General features: G+C 40.2%; 1 protein-coding gene across 2 annotated transcripts in view; it reads left to right on the forward strand.

Moving 5' to 3' along the window:
• KCNA4 (potassium voltage-gated channel subfamily A member 4) overlaps positions 1 to 15,452 on the forward strand; it is an 853,171-nt gene that overhangs the window by 169,618 nt on the left and 668,101 nt on the right. Inside the window, exon 1 of one of the 2 annotated variants that reach the window (XR_010841342.1) lies at positions 11,944 to 12,000. The exons of the other annotated variant lie outside the window; for it this stretch is intronic. The gene's annotated coding sequence lies outside the window, so the exon portion shown is untranslated. Of the gene's footprint in view, positions 1 to 11,943; positions 12,001 to 15,452 lie in introns of those variants that run through there. 2 annotated transcript variants of the gene reach the window in all.

Raw genomic sequence — 15,452 nt, forward strand, 5'->3', positions numbered from 1 at the left:
AGTAAATTTTTTATTTTAATGAAGTCCAATTTATCACTTTTTTTCTTTATGGTTTGTGTTTGTTGTGCCCTATCTGTGAACTCTTTTCCTACCCAAAATTTGCAAAGATTTTCTCTTGTGTTGCTTTCTAAAAGTTTCATAGTTTAGCTTCTGCATTTTAGGTTCATAATCCATTTACAGTTAATTTTAGTATATGGTGTGAGGTAAAGTTAGAGTTTATTTTCTGTTTCAAGTAGATATACAGTTGTTTCAGCACCATCTGTTGTAAAGACTACCCTTTTCCTGTTCAGTTACTTAGGAAATCAATTGACCATACACGTGTCGGTCTATTTCTTGGATCTCTATTCTGTTCCATTGATCTAAACCCAAGTGTCTGTTTTTTAATAATCATAGGTGATTCTAATGCATTGCCAAGCTTTGACATCCCTGTGATTGATGATTTCTAAGAAACCTAACTCTTTAATTCTATGAGAGCTCTCTTAACAAGTTACCACTTCTATGAAACAACACTAGAAAGGCAGGAACTGATAAAATAGATGATCTCCAAGAGTCCAAGAGTATTTGTCCTCTCCCTTGGCACTTGAAGTCACTCAGAATTCAAAACAGGTATGGATTAAAAGAGATTCTCATGGAAAGAAATGTTGCCTAATTGTTGAAAGTCAAACTGGGAGCACTTGTTCTCAAAAGCATCTGTTAAATGGCATTAACATTCATTCATAAGCATCTGTTAAATTGTGCTGTGTCGATACAAGCTAAAATGGATATTACTTAGATGTAGAAATATTTTTTCCATTTAATGTAAGAAGCGGAACAAAAGATGTTCTGGGGATGGAGTCAGATGAACAGAGAAAGTAGGAGAAATCATAGCTCAATGTCTACCATAAAGTACACTCTTAATGGATGTGGTGTCCCCAGTGCCCAGAATGTGCCAACACATGTTTGATGCTGGCTGATTGAATGAATGTTCAAAGGACACAGAGGAAAAGGGTTTGGAAAATATGTAACAGAATCAGGGTAGTGAGGCATAAAGTCAATGACACAAATATACAAATTTAGCAATTAAATGATGTAGTAAGAGCAAAATCATTTGAGTCAGAAGATTCTAGGTTCAAATCATGACTCTATTTACTAACGGTGACTTTGGAAAAGTTATTTAACTTTTTTAAGCATTGCTTTCTTCTTCTGTAAACATTAGGATAATGAACATTTTTCATCATTTTGAACATTAAATGAGCTGAGAATCATTTATTTATTGTTTCTCTTTCTAGCTGTAAATTCTACTCCTTAAGGATAAGGACTGTGTCTTGTTATGACCTTATTTTGGAACATATAAAAATGCTAGACACTCCATATATATTTGATTAATGAATGGACATATAAAATATTTAATATTGTGTTTTGCACTTAATATGCCCATAGTTAATAACAGCCATGATATTTTTATTGTTATTCCATCTCAGGAAGGACAATGTTATAGTCAACTAATTCCCCACTGATGACAGCAGCTGTCTGTTATAAAAACAAACAATCCAATTAGGATTGATATCGTTAACGTAGATACAACTCATTGTTGTATCTACAACAATGTCCAACCTTGATGGATGTTCATAGGGTCACAGGCTGTAACTGTGTCATATGCAGTTTTCCATGCTGATGTTTGAAATGGTCAATTATTGGTTCAAAGATGTTTCGTTCAACAGGACACATTTCCATGGATGGCTGAACACTGATGAATGCTTTCTAAATAGAATTAGTATATCTTGGTTTTCTCCATTATGAAATGTGCACGAAGGCAGACATCAAATTCTCTTCCCTAATGTATGTATGGTGCCGGTTAACCAAATTTGGAGCAAGCAGCCCATTCCAAAGTGCTAATTGGAAAGAAGGCTGCTTGTGATTAATAGCTGGTGAATTCTGAAGGCTGGACAAGTGCTTGGATAATCTTGGTTCTGGCTTTGTAATTGTTTATTAGCTACTGGATAGTCAGACCAGAGATAGAGCTCAGAGGCTCCATCTCTGAGCTTTGTAAACTCACTTTACTCTTACTTGAGGGTACAAAAAAAAGTCAGTATTTGTGTTTTCTTTGCCAAGGGAACACAAATATATTTTTGGAGAAATCAAAATATTGGCATTCCATTCTTTTTTTTTGTACTTGGGCTTCTCACTGTTGTGGCCTCTCCCGTTGCGGAGCACGGGCTCCGGACACACAGGCTCAGTGGCCATGGTTCATGGGCCTAGCCGCTCCGCAGCATGTGGGATCTTCCCAGACCAGGGCACGAACCCGTGTCCCCTGCATCAGCAGGCGGATTCTCAACCACTGTGCCACCAGGGAAGCCCCTCCATTCGTTTTTTATGTGAAATGTTTGAGGATTAGCAATCCAAGTAGGACCAAAATGTCAAGTTCCATTATTCCAGCAATTCACCATCTAGCATTTGCTAACACATACAATGCTTTTGAAGGAGTGGGTCTGCTCCACTGATTGAGTGGTGTTAGATCAAGCAGACCCAGAATGCTGTTTGAATAGGTCCAAATGCTGTGATTTCAAGGCTGACAGGAGAACTCAGTAGAAATCTCAACCTGCTTTCTTCCCTTTCTCTCATCTACTCTTGTCAGTTTGGTTCAAGCACCAGAAATTCCCACCTTTATGCACACCCTGACCTCAAGCTGTTGAAATCTACTATTAAAATAAATATATTAACTTAAAGAAGTTTGGTATTTTTAAAATCAGCAATTCTTTAATCACTCATAACACAATTTAGTTTTTTAAAAAGGTATAGGCTTTGGAACTGGAAAGATCTGGGTTCAGATCCGAATTTTGCTACTTTCAAACTGGGCGCATTATCAAGAGATTCACATTTTTCACTGACAAAAATACTGAAATTGAACTATTCCTGAAAGAAGAAATGTAAGTCTTTACTGAGTGATCAAAGACTCTTTTGATTACCAATTCCAAAGCTATTCATGCTTCATACCAGGGAATGTTTGAGAGTCTTGAAAAATTTGAAACATGACCTTCAGTAGCCTCCTAAAGAATTGCCTTCATGAAGTTGTGTTCTCCTGTCATATTTTTGGTTCTTGTAGTATACTACATACTAAAGCTGGCTGTTAGAGTGGCTTGGGAAAGTACTATCTGCTGTGTCACTTCCTGTTTCCTGTGAAAGGGATCCACATTAAAAAATGTCTTTCAGAACGCAGTTCAAGAAACATTTTGTTTCTTCTAAGGAAAGTGTGTGCTTACTTTCTCCTGATATTGAGAAGTACATACTTGCTTGTCACTTGGCTTTTAGGGATCTTTGAGACAATATTAAAGATCAGTTCTATCTATTGCATAGCCCTTTATGACCAACATATTTGTGTTCCTGACTTGGTCTTATCATTTCTCCTCTTATTTTTATTGTTTACCTGAAATTCAGTTTGTTTTTTTTTCCTATTTTATAACTGTTGTATTTTTTGAATTCTAGTTTTAAGCTCCTTTAAATTCTTTATGAGAGGAGCCAGGCAATAAATAAATATATACACAAATAAACAAATATAGTAAATGGATTATATTTCATCCTGTGTATAACAGTTAAAATCTTGTAACACTTATAGGAGTTGGATGTCAAACAAGATGTATTAGTTATCTGTTGCTGTGTAACAAACCACTCCAACATGTGGTGGCTTAAAATGTTATAGCTCATGATTCTGTGCATTAGCCAAGCAGTTCTGCAGTCAGCTAGTGGGCCAGCTAAGGTTTGATGGTCTAGGATGCCTTCCCAAATGTGACTGGCTGTTATCAGACTGGTTGGGCTAGTTGGCCTCAGCTGGCCTACCTCTCTTGCTTTACTTGATCTCTTCTCCTCAGGAGACTAGCTTGGGCTTCTTCACAGGTTGTCTCAGGGCAGCAGAAGATAAGTGACATTAAGAAAGCACTTTTCCTGCCTCTGCCTATGTTGCATTTTCTAATATCCCTATGGCCAAAGCAAATTACACAGTGAAGTTTAGATTTAAGGGGTGGAGAGATAGATTCCATTTCTTTGTGAATCATATTGCAAAGGGACATGAATATAGAGATGAAAATAATTTTTAGCCAATTGCAATTCCTCATACAAAGTCAAGATTAAATAGACAAATGGGTCTTTAATAAAAAACAAATGGGGAAAAAAAGGACAAATGGGAGTCAGTCATTAGTGTTTACTGAGCTCAGACTGTGTACAAGTGTTTGTAGTATTTATAGAGCATTAGGTTCAGGGGAAGGAGTTTTTTTTGTTTGTTTTATTTTTTTGCGGTTTGCGGGCCTCTCAAATGTTGTGGCCTCTCCCGTTGCGGAGCACAGGCTCCGGACGCACAGGCTCAGCGGCCATGGCTCATGGGCCCAGCCGCTCCGCGGCATGTGGGATCTTCCCGGACCGGGGCACGAACCCGTGTGCCCTGAATCGGCAGGCGGACTCTCAATCACTGCGCCATCAGGGAAGCCCAGAAGGAGGTTTTTTCAACTACAGAATTTGCGAATCAATGACAGAGGATTTTTCATGACATTGTCTGGGCAGGATTCCAGGTATCTGCTTTATAAATTCATCAACTCCAGTTTCCCCTTCTCTGTCTCAAGTTGGGTCTTGGCATCTGGGCAACTGAGAAATGCTAGAAGGGTACAGAGTAACAGACTGTGAAGGTCTCAGGATACTATAGGTATGAGGAATCTGTTATGATTTCAGAAAGCTGCAGCTATAGTTTTGCTTTGTGGATGACTGAAGGCTCTGCCAGTTTAGGGATGTGGGAAATTAAAATTCACCACAAATAGTTTACAGTCTTATCCTCTTTTGAGAATAAGTAAGGATCAAGGAATTATAGGATGTCACAACCGGAAAGAGTATTAGGTCGTAGAGTCATGTCCTATTGCCTGCTTGGTTTTCTGACTCCCACTTAAGTATCTGTTTCTGCTCTGTGGACAGCATGCCCCTGGCTTGGGCTCTCAGTTCTGGTTCTTGACTCAGCTGTCTCTCCCTGACTGTGAACCTGTGTGTGATAACATCACTTCCAGACTGTTTTGGGGACTTTCACTCCCATTGAATGGGATGGGCTTGGGGTTCTGCTGATCAGGTCTTAGTGAATGAGAAAGGAGGATGGGAGGGGAAGAGGGTTATAACCTTTCTCTCAATTACTGGGTCCGTCAAGGAGAACTACAGATTCTGATCCAATATATATTGAATGCTTACTCTGTACCAGAAACTATTCCAGATGATTCCATATATCTTCTCATTTAATCCCAAGGAATCTCTGGCCAAGACCAAGTGGAAATTCCAGAGACTAAGACTATGCTTGTCACTCTCAAACTGCCATACAAGGAAAAAAATTATATTTAAAAAATCAGGGCTTCCCTGGTGGCGCAGTGGTTGGGAGTCCACCTGCCGATGCCAGGGATGCGGGTTCGTGCCCCGGTCCGGGAGGATCCCACATGCCGCGGAGCGGCTGGGCCCGTGAGCCACGGCCACTGAGCCTGTGAGTCCAGAGCTTGTGCTCCGCAACGGGAGAGGCCACAACAGTGAGAGGCCTGCGTACTGCAAAAAAAAAAAAAAAAATCAGTTGCACCCGACACTTCACATTTTTTAAATGATTAAAAATACAACCATTTTCTCCTCAAACACTTTGGATTCCTTCTTTCAGAGTGGTGTGGGGAGGTCTTTGCATTCTAACATAGGGTGGGGAGAGAAGACGTAAGCTGGGTATAAACTGATAATTGTGAGCCAGTCTTCTTTAGGCTGTCTTCAGTGTGCCCAAACAAAATGGAAACTAGGCTATTCCCTTAGACACAGAAACCTTCATGGATGAATATTCAAAATTCATTGACTAGTTCCATACCCTCTTTCAAAGATAAGTGCCAAGACCTTCCCTTAATTAGACTCTGAACAAAATATGTAGAAGAGAATGCATTTTAAATTTCTATTCACTCTCATCCCTTCTTCTAATTACACAAAGCATCTTTTATATCTGAAACCCAGAGACAATTTTCTGCTTGAGAATGAGAGCCGACTTTCTTTTGCAAGTTGATAGCACAGTCGTTATGTTGTTAGGTAGAGACAAAATGATATTGTGTAGTGGTGCATTTCTTTACTCCATGCCCGAGAAGTTCAAAGTCTCATATTAGCTTCAAAAATTTAAAAAGGGAGAGTACATTCATTTGGATGGACTTCATGAGTTACAGGGAGAGGTGTGAGATGCCAATGATGAGGATTAATGTAGGCCAGAAGATAGAGGAGACTTTGTAAGTGTCGACAAGTAGAAGAAAATTCTCTAGAAGGAAGTTCACCAATAACCCATTGAGCAGCTCATGGAGTAAAAGATCAGTGGTTCCTGTAACCATCCATTGCTCCTCTGGTAGCAGACACTCAAACAGCAGACCAAATTTCTGGAAGCAGTGGGGCAAGAGAGGGGCATAATAACAAAATGTCAGGGAAACTTGATTAGAGCACCTACAGCAAGTAAGAAAGAGACATAAAACAGCAAAAATGTGGCTTCCCTGGTGGCGCAGTGGTTGAGAGTCCGCCTGCCGATGCAGGGGACACGGGTTTGTGCCCCGGTCTGGGAGGATCCCACGTGCCGCAGAGTGGCTGGGCCCCTGAGCCATGGCCGCTGAGCCTGCGCGTCTGGAGCCTGTGCTCTGCAGCAGGAGAGGCCACAATGGTGAGAGGCCTGCGTACCGCAAAAAAAGACCCAAACAAACACAAAAAACCCCAGCAAAAATGGTCTAACACAGGAAACAGGGCAAGAATATAGAGAAATAGATCTTTGGGAAGGGACAAGGAATATGAAAGCCTTGGGGACAATCAAGGTTACTGTCTGGACTACACCCCAGGTATGTCTGTCACAGTTAGGACCATTGATACTTGGAGGAAGAAGGGACGTGATGTAAGTCACCTTTAACATGTTCACAAGCAGAAAATATCAATCAAGGAGGGAAAACACAGGCAGTAAACTGAGAAGTGAAGCCAAGAACCCAGATGGGTACTCTAGAGGTCATAAATGGACAGCAGAACAGGCAAAAAACAAGAAAAATGATGTGAGTTTCAAAACAGAGAGGAGAGAAGACAAAGGCCAGTTTGGGAAAGCAGACCACTATAATATCTTACTGTGGGCTAGGGTGTGTCATAAACAATATATGCTCATTTATTCCTCCTAATACCTTGAGGTGGGTACAGTTCTGATCCCCTGTTTACAGTCCAGAAAACTGAAATGTAATGAGGTAAGTAACCTGCCCAAGGTTACTTGGCTAGCAGGTGGCAGAATCAGGATGAGCCTGGTTCTGGAGTCTGTGTGCTTTCCCACCATGCTGCACTGCTCCTGTTTTAGTTGCTCTTGATTGCCATGGTGTATATTTCTGCGTGGCCCTACAACTCAGGCGAGCCAGGGACTTGTCCTTAAAATAACCTCATACCGTTGGACAGTTGTAATTGGTACCTAATACCTTATAATTTGCTTTATAGGCTTTATTTTTTTTAAATTAAAAAAATTTGTTTAAATGGAGTATAGTTGATTTACAATGTTGTGTTAGTTTCTGGTGTACAGCAAAGTGAATCAGTTATACATATACATATAAACCCTCTTTTTTAGATTCTTTTCCATATAGGCCATTACAGAGAATTGAGTAGAGTTGCCTGGGCTATACAGTAGGTCCTTATTACTTATCTCTTTCATATATAGTAGTGGGTATATGTCAGTTCCAATCTCCCAGTTTATCCCTCCCTCACCTTGGTAACTGTAAGTTTGTTTTGTACCCTATTTCTGTTTTGTAAATAAGTTCATTTGTAACTTTTTTTTTTTTTTTTGTGGTACGCGGGCCTCTCACTGCTGTGGCCTCTCCCGTTGTGGAGCACAGGCTCCGGACGCGCAGGCTCAGCGGCCATGGCTCACGGGCCCAGCCTCTCTGCGACATAGGGGACCCTCCTGGACCGCGGCACGAACCTGCGTCCCCTGCATCGGCAGGCGGACTCTCAACCACTGTGCCGTCAGGGAAACCCCATTTGTACCATTTTTAAAGATTCCATGTATAATCGCTATCATATGATATTTGTCTTTCTCTGTCTGACTTATTTCACTCAGTGTGACAATCTCTAGGTCCATCCATGTTGCTGCTTAGAGAAACTGTTGGATTTGTCAGTACACTGTTATCAGAACCGAAGGAGAACTGGGAGCAGCCTGGTTATTTTATTTTTAATTTACTACATCCTATACTTAGCTTGGTTTTGAAATCATCACTAATTGACTATGGCCTTTATCTTTAGAGTTCAGAAATCCATAAACTACCTGTGGGTTGAAGTGTCAGAGATCTATAATAGGAGCGCTTAAATAACACCCAAAGGATTTTTTAAGGAAGGATTTGATTAATTGCTTTGTAGTGCAGAGTAACAGCCCCAGGTATCTATTTTGTTCATTAGGTTTTAGCAACATTTGTGAGAGTGTTTTTGAGGCAGAGCCTTCATACTGGGGAGCCATCAGAAGGAGGAGGAGTGAGTTGGGACCTGTGAGGTCAAGGCTTAGGAGACAACATAGTGTTTCTACCTTTTTCCTCCAGAAAGGGTCAGCTGCCCAAATCTCCATGTCAAAGGGAGGTAGGGTGTTTGTGTTGTCCCTATGCTTTGGTCAACCTCTGTGGATTCCAGTCAAGGAGGCTGGAGTCCTTGAGCAATGTCAGTACAAGGAGTCAGGGCAGCCTGTTTGGGTTTTTGCAGAGGCCAAGCCAGTCTACTGTGCAAAGGGACAGAGTCTACTCTGTCCCTTTACATTTGCAGGCAGGAAATAAGTAGGGTTTGAGGAACATAGCCTGCTAAGAGGTAGCCAGCTGAAAGATAAAATACACACATTTTAAAATCAGGGCTGGATTTGAATTCTGGCTTTACTCCTTATTAGCAAACAGCCTAACTACTTAGAGCCTCAATTGCCACATCTCTGAAATAGGCATAATAATGTCTATGTTGAAGATATGTCATGAATATTTAAAAAAGAGATGAAGCAATCAGTTCCTGATTCACAGAAGATGCTCAGTAGGCTATTATTATTACCATGGTGATGACCATGATGATAATGATGTTGATCATTATGATTCAGAGCTGTGTACCATTCTTAATGAAAAGCATGGTGCAAACCAGGAATAGAAGTGGGATAGCAGTGGAGGAGGGTGTGCATAAACCCAGCTGTTCTACTTGGGCACCCATGGAGGGATCTAGGAGGGAGGTCAGCCTGGAAGAGAGCCCAGTATTCCAATTGTAGCCCCTGCACATCCATCTCAGGGCAACAGATCAGTTTTTGCCTTACATTTCCCCTTATGCATAGTAAAGGCTCTCCTATGATAATACTGGGTCTGGTTCTCATCAGTTCAGAAATGGACAGGCAGGGGCTGCAGGTGGCAGGCCTTCTGCACCCACAGTTGGTCAAAGAAGGGCCAGGAGCAGGCAGGGACTGAGAGATTTGCCCACCCCCTCTCCTGCTGTAAGGCTGGCCCTCCATTAAAGAACATGCTGTCATTTAATAAGTAATGAAGAATGGTATCTCAAATGGCATCTCTTATGTAGCATTGTCTTTTAAATAACTGGAAGGACTTACTGAAGGTTGTATGCTGGTCTGAGATAATTGCCAGCAGCAGGCTTGTATATCTTATCACTTCTTTAATTCACAAAATTTTCTCTTTAGGATGGATCACATTGGTTAACATTGATATAAAAAGGCAGATTGTTACTAGAAGGATACAGTGGAAGAAAAAAAAGAGAAAGATGACTTGTATGATGATCTTGGTAAAAATTTGGATAATTAACTAATAATAGTAGTAGCTATAATAGTACCATAATTTTTCAAGGCTAAGAAACCATGGATTATGTGATTCACTATTAGTTGAAGAACAGCTTATGCTAGAGATGGCTGGCGAAGGAGTTGTATATATCAATTTCAGAAGCAGTAAAAGGAAATAGGACTATCTTAGTAAATATAGCAGCTTATATTTTTTGAGCATTTACTAGGTTTCAGGTGTTGTGTTAACTGCTTTACACAACTCATTTAATTATCACAGCAACTCTGAGTAGCTACTATTATTCTTCCCATTTTTATGATGAAGAAGCAGATGCTTAAAGTATGTATTGGTTAAGGTAATGATAGATAAAACCTGAAATCTCAATGGTTTCTTCCAATCTAATTTTACTTATCATTCATATAAAGTTCAGTATCAGGGAAAGAAGGTGGTGGTGGTGGTGATAGTGGGGGACCATGCAGTCATTCAGAGATCTAGACTGAGAGAGGCTTCACCACATGGGTGCCATGGTGGTATCAATATTCTGCCAGAAATGGGGAAAGAGAGAACATAGAGGGGGATTTTATGGGCCAGGACAGGGAGTGACATCTATCACTCCTACCCACATTCTCTTGGCCGGACACATTCATATGGTCCTTTCTAGATTTAACAAGGGCTTGAAAATGCAGTTGCTGGCTGTGCAGCTGCTTCCTGAAAACAGCTCTACTGTATGGAAGAATGGGATAAAATTTTGATGGACAGCAGCCGTCCTTGCCACATAACAGTTAAGTAGATTGTGAAAGGTCACACGATTAGCAAGTGACAGGGCCAGGATCTAAACACCCATTTGTCTGAGATCAGAATCTACAGTCTTTGTATTCCAGCTGCACTAGGGTGAGAATAGTTAATACAGAGAGAAGCGTGTGGGTTTTTTTAAGTTGCCTTTATTCTTAGCCACAACTTGAGGAGCTCAGAGAAAAACACTATGCCCTGCTGCCTCTTTCTTAAGATAAAATTGTCTGGATGATGCATTGTTTTTTGCAGTGACTCACCCAAGATTGCTTTAGTTCAGCAGATTGCATCACCTCATGAAACAGAGTGACATTTTTGAAGCCAGAGCTTGGTACTTCTCAAAGTGACACACAAGAAATGAAAATGAGCCTTGCTTTCTAAAGAAGATGGGAAAAAAATGTTAAAAACAATAACAACACGAAGTTAAATGAAAGTTTTATTAAGGCATATCCTACTCAGTCATTGCTACCCTCATTACTTGAGGTTCAGTGAATTCTATGCAGATCATTTTTCAGACTGATCATGTGACTGTGTTTTGAGTGAATTTTTCACATATTACTTTGGCAAATGTGGTATTAGGAATAATGATATTAGCAGGAAATAGTGTCTACTCTGTACCAGAATCTTGTCTAATTGCTTCTCATACATGATCCCATTTAATACTTTATCAACTATGGTAAACTCTATTTCAATTAAACTACTTTGCGAGCTAGGTGTTGTTATTGTTATTATTATTTCCATCCTGCAGATGAAAAAACTGAGGCCCAATACTGTTAAATAACTTGTCCAAGGTCACAAATTAGGAGATGGAGCCAGGTTATGAACCCGGATGGTATGACTAGAAGAGACTATATTGTAAATCAGAGATATAGAGAGTCTATATTGTGGATTGTACATGGTAAGCAAGGTAAAGAGATGGGAGAATTGGAGAGCTAACAACAGAGAGCCTACTAGTTTCCAGGCATTTTGTACATGTAAACAGGTACCTGGTTTACTCCATAGCCTTATAGTTTAACTGCTTTAACCCTATTTGCAACGATTTTCAAAATTTAGACCTTCACAAGCTTCCATGAGAAATCAAATAAGCCCATGAATTTATTTGGCCAGAGAAAAAAATTACATTGCATGTGAAAAACCCACATTAGGAAGCTCCCTGGCCCACCCCACCTCTTACCCTATCTTTTTATTGAGCAGCACTGGGCCTTTCTTCTGTATGAACTCTGTGTTCTACAACTTTATCAAGAGGCATCCTCTCAACATGGCAATCCTCTTCTTACATTGTGATTCTATCCCTTACCAGCTGCTAAAATGATAAAATTTTCTCCAGATCCTAACATATGTTATCTCATTCAATTTTACAATCCCTTAAGGGTGAGAATTGTTCTCTCCGTTCTGTAGATAAGAGAACTGAAACTCCATGAGGTTAAAGAACCTGCTTCAGATCACACAGCTGGTAAGTAACCAAGTGACAGCGTGAATTCTCACCTCTCTGACTTCAAATCCAGGACTCTTTTCCTTCTATCATCCATTCAGCATTTGGACCTAGGCTATGACTTGACCTGAGAGCAGGACAGACACAACCTGGGGGCCAGTCTTGATTAGGACTGGACGAGATTCTCTAGAAGTCAGCCTGGCAAGTCGGTTAAGGGCAGAAACAAATCAGCTGAGGAAGAGAACACATTAGCCTCAACTAAGGAAGTTTGGGAGTCAGAAAAGTGTCAGTACTAGAGAGTTGCGGTAAAGGCAGAGGGGAATCTTGGGAAAGAAGTTGAACAGAAATATCAGATGAGGTCAGACAAGAGGAGCAGGCCCCAGAAGCAGGGGTGACTAGACTTGGTAGGTTGGGGTCTGAACCTGAGTCACACCACAATGGTGAGGTGAATGTCAGTTTTCTGAGGCCAGGTGTGAGACTGCTAACCATGGTGGGTTCAATGAAACTCTTCTATTCATGTGATTTCTGTAAAGCGTGCTCCAGCCCAGAGGGCAGCAGATGTGCCTCTGTTCTTTGCTCTTTGGAAAACATACTCAAATTCATGGATTTTTTTCCCTACCCTGACTACCCCCCTCCTTAGAAATATTTTTTTCCTTATCTTATAGCATCTTATAATGCTATACTCATAATCATATTATGTATATATGCGCTGTTTTCAATTTCTTTTTTCCTATTCCCTCTTTTTTTTTTAACATCTTTATTTGAGTATAACTGTTTTACAATAGTGTTAGTTTCTCTTTTACAACAAAGTGAATCAGTTATACATATACATATGTTCCCATATCTCTTCCCTCTTGTGTCACCCTCCCTCCCACCCTCCCTGTCCCACCCCTCTAGGTGGTCACAAAGCACAGAGGTGAACTCCCTGTGCTATGCGGTGAAAAATCTGAGAGTGAAATTAAGAAAACACTCCCATTTACCATTGCAACAAAAAGAATAAAATATCTAGGAATAAACCTACCTAAGGAGACAAAAGACTTGTATGAAGAAAACTATAAGACACTGATGAAAGAAATTAAAGATGATACAAATAGGTGGAGAAATATACCATGTTCTTGGATTGGAAGAATCAACATTGTGAAAATGACTCTATTACCCAAAGCAATCTACAGATTCAATGCAATCCCTGTCAAATTACTACTGGCATTTTTTACAGAACTAGAACAAAAAATTTCACAATTTGTATGGAAACACAAAAGACCCCGAATAGCCAAAGCAATCTTGAGAACGAAAAATGGAGCTGGAGGAATCAGGCTCCCTCACTTCAGACTATACTACAAGGCTACAGTAATCAAGACAGTATGGTACTGGCACAAAAACAGAAATATAGGTCAATGGAACAGGATAGAAAGCCCAGAGATAAACCCACACACATATGCTCATCTCCTATTCCCTCTTAAACCCTCTTCAGTCAGGATTTCATCTTCACCATTTCCCTAAAAATGCTCTTGTCAAGGTCAACCACAGCTTCTACATTGACAGATCTAAGAGTCAATCCTCAGTGCTCATTTACTTGATCTCCCTTTGGGAGTTGCCATAGCTAGTTACTCCTTTCTTTTTTAAACACTGAACACTTTCTTGCCTTGGCTTCCAAGACTCCATGCTCTCCTGGTTCATCTCCGATCACACTGGCATCTTCTTGGTTTCCTCCTCCTTTTAGTTACCTCTAATCATACCATCCTCAGAGGAGTGTCTTTGGAAGTCTTCTCTTCTTTAGTTATATCAGGCTCCTTGGTGATCTCATGTCTTCTTCTGGCTTTAAATACCACACTATATATAGACAACTTACTAACCTACATCTGTAGCCTTAACCTCTCCCCTGAACTCCAGCCCAGAATTTAATTTTCTCCTTGATATTCCCACTGGGATGTCTATCAGGGAAGTCAAACACAGATGTCCATAACCCTACTGATCTACCCCTACTCCATCTTCCTCGTTTCTCAAAGCAAAAAAAAAAATGCAGTCATTCATGACTCTTCCCTTTCCTTCACACATCAAATCCAGACTCTTGGCAAATGCTTTTGCTCTGACCACAAATGCATGCAGACTCTGACCACTTTTTCACTATTTCCATTATTGCCACCCTGGTCTAAGCCAAAACTACTTTACCTGGATTTTTAAAAGAGTCTCCTAAGTGGAATACTTGTTTCCATACTTTGCCCTTTAGTCTCAACATAGAGCCAAGGTGGTCAGTTTTAAACAAAAGCTAAATCACATCACTTCTCAATTCAAAACCCTCCAATGGTTTTCTATCTCAAAGTACAAGCCAAAGTTTTCATAGTGGCTGAGTGACCTGCTACATCTTGATTCTCTACCATTTCTATCTCTCTGACTTCATCTGGTCCTTTCTCCCTTACTTCCTCTACTCTAGCCACACTGACCTCCTCGTCATTCCTCAGACACACGAGGCAAGATCTACTTTAGACTTTATTACATGCACTCCCCTCTTCCTGGAATGCTCTTCATGCAGCTATCTACATGAATAGCTCCCATTCTTCTTTTAGGTATTTATTCAAATATCACTTTCTCAGCAGTTCTGCCTCTATACACTATCAAGCAGTTCTTTTTAGACAAATCCTACTGTAGATGACAAATAAAATTTTTAATACAAAAGTTTTAGTGTAAACTTTTAATATAAACTTTTTAGGCACTGGAAAGTGACCAAAAGCATGTAGGTACTGAAGAAAGTCAATATTTGGAAGAAGAAAAGCATTGAGTGACTTTTTAGTTTTTAGAGGTTTTAATCTAAGGTTTTTAATCTCAGGCCTTAGTGTGCCCTGTGTAGAGTTATTAAAATATGTGGAATCTAGAAAAATGGTATAGAGGAACCTATTTGCAGGGCAGGAATAGAGATGCCGACATAGAGAACAGATGTGTGGATACCTCCATAAAAAACAAACAAACAAACAAAAACTCTGATAAAAAGCCCAGAGTCTTACTGTTTTGAGGTATTCATAGACTTTCTGGAAAATCCCAAGGAAACAACAACATCAACAATGGGACCAGAGGAGAGCTCAGAATTCTTTGAATAAACTTCGTCAAAATCTCCAGCAGGCCTCTATAACATGCAATCATGGGCCAGACTCCAAGCAGCCCAGTTCACTCTAAAAGAGTTGAAATGAGTTGAGCTGTAGAGGAGAAAAAACATACAGTTTGCACCACAGCCCAAGTGTACTTTCCACTTAAAAACAAATCAGTACTCTTCATAGGAAAATTTCAGAATCTCAACAACATACTATTTCTAACATCCAATTTATAAACCAAAATTATTGGACATATGAAGAAACAGGAAAAATGGAACCTATTCTAAAATGAAAAGAGAATCAATGGAGACTGACACCAGGATGACCCAGATATTGCAGTCAGTAAACAAGAATTTTAAATCAGCTTACAAAAATGCCTGAGGTTGGAAA

Source organism: Kogia breviceps, chromosome 7, assembly GCF_026419965.1.
Source record: "Kogia breviceps isolate mKogBre1 chromosome 7, mKogBre1 haplotype 1, whole genome shotgun sequence".
Taxonomy (NCBI): Eukaryota; Metazoa; Chordata; class Mammalia; order Artiodactyla; family Physeteridae; genus Kogia; species Kogia breviceps.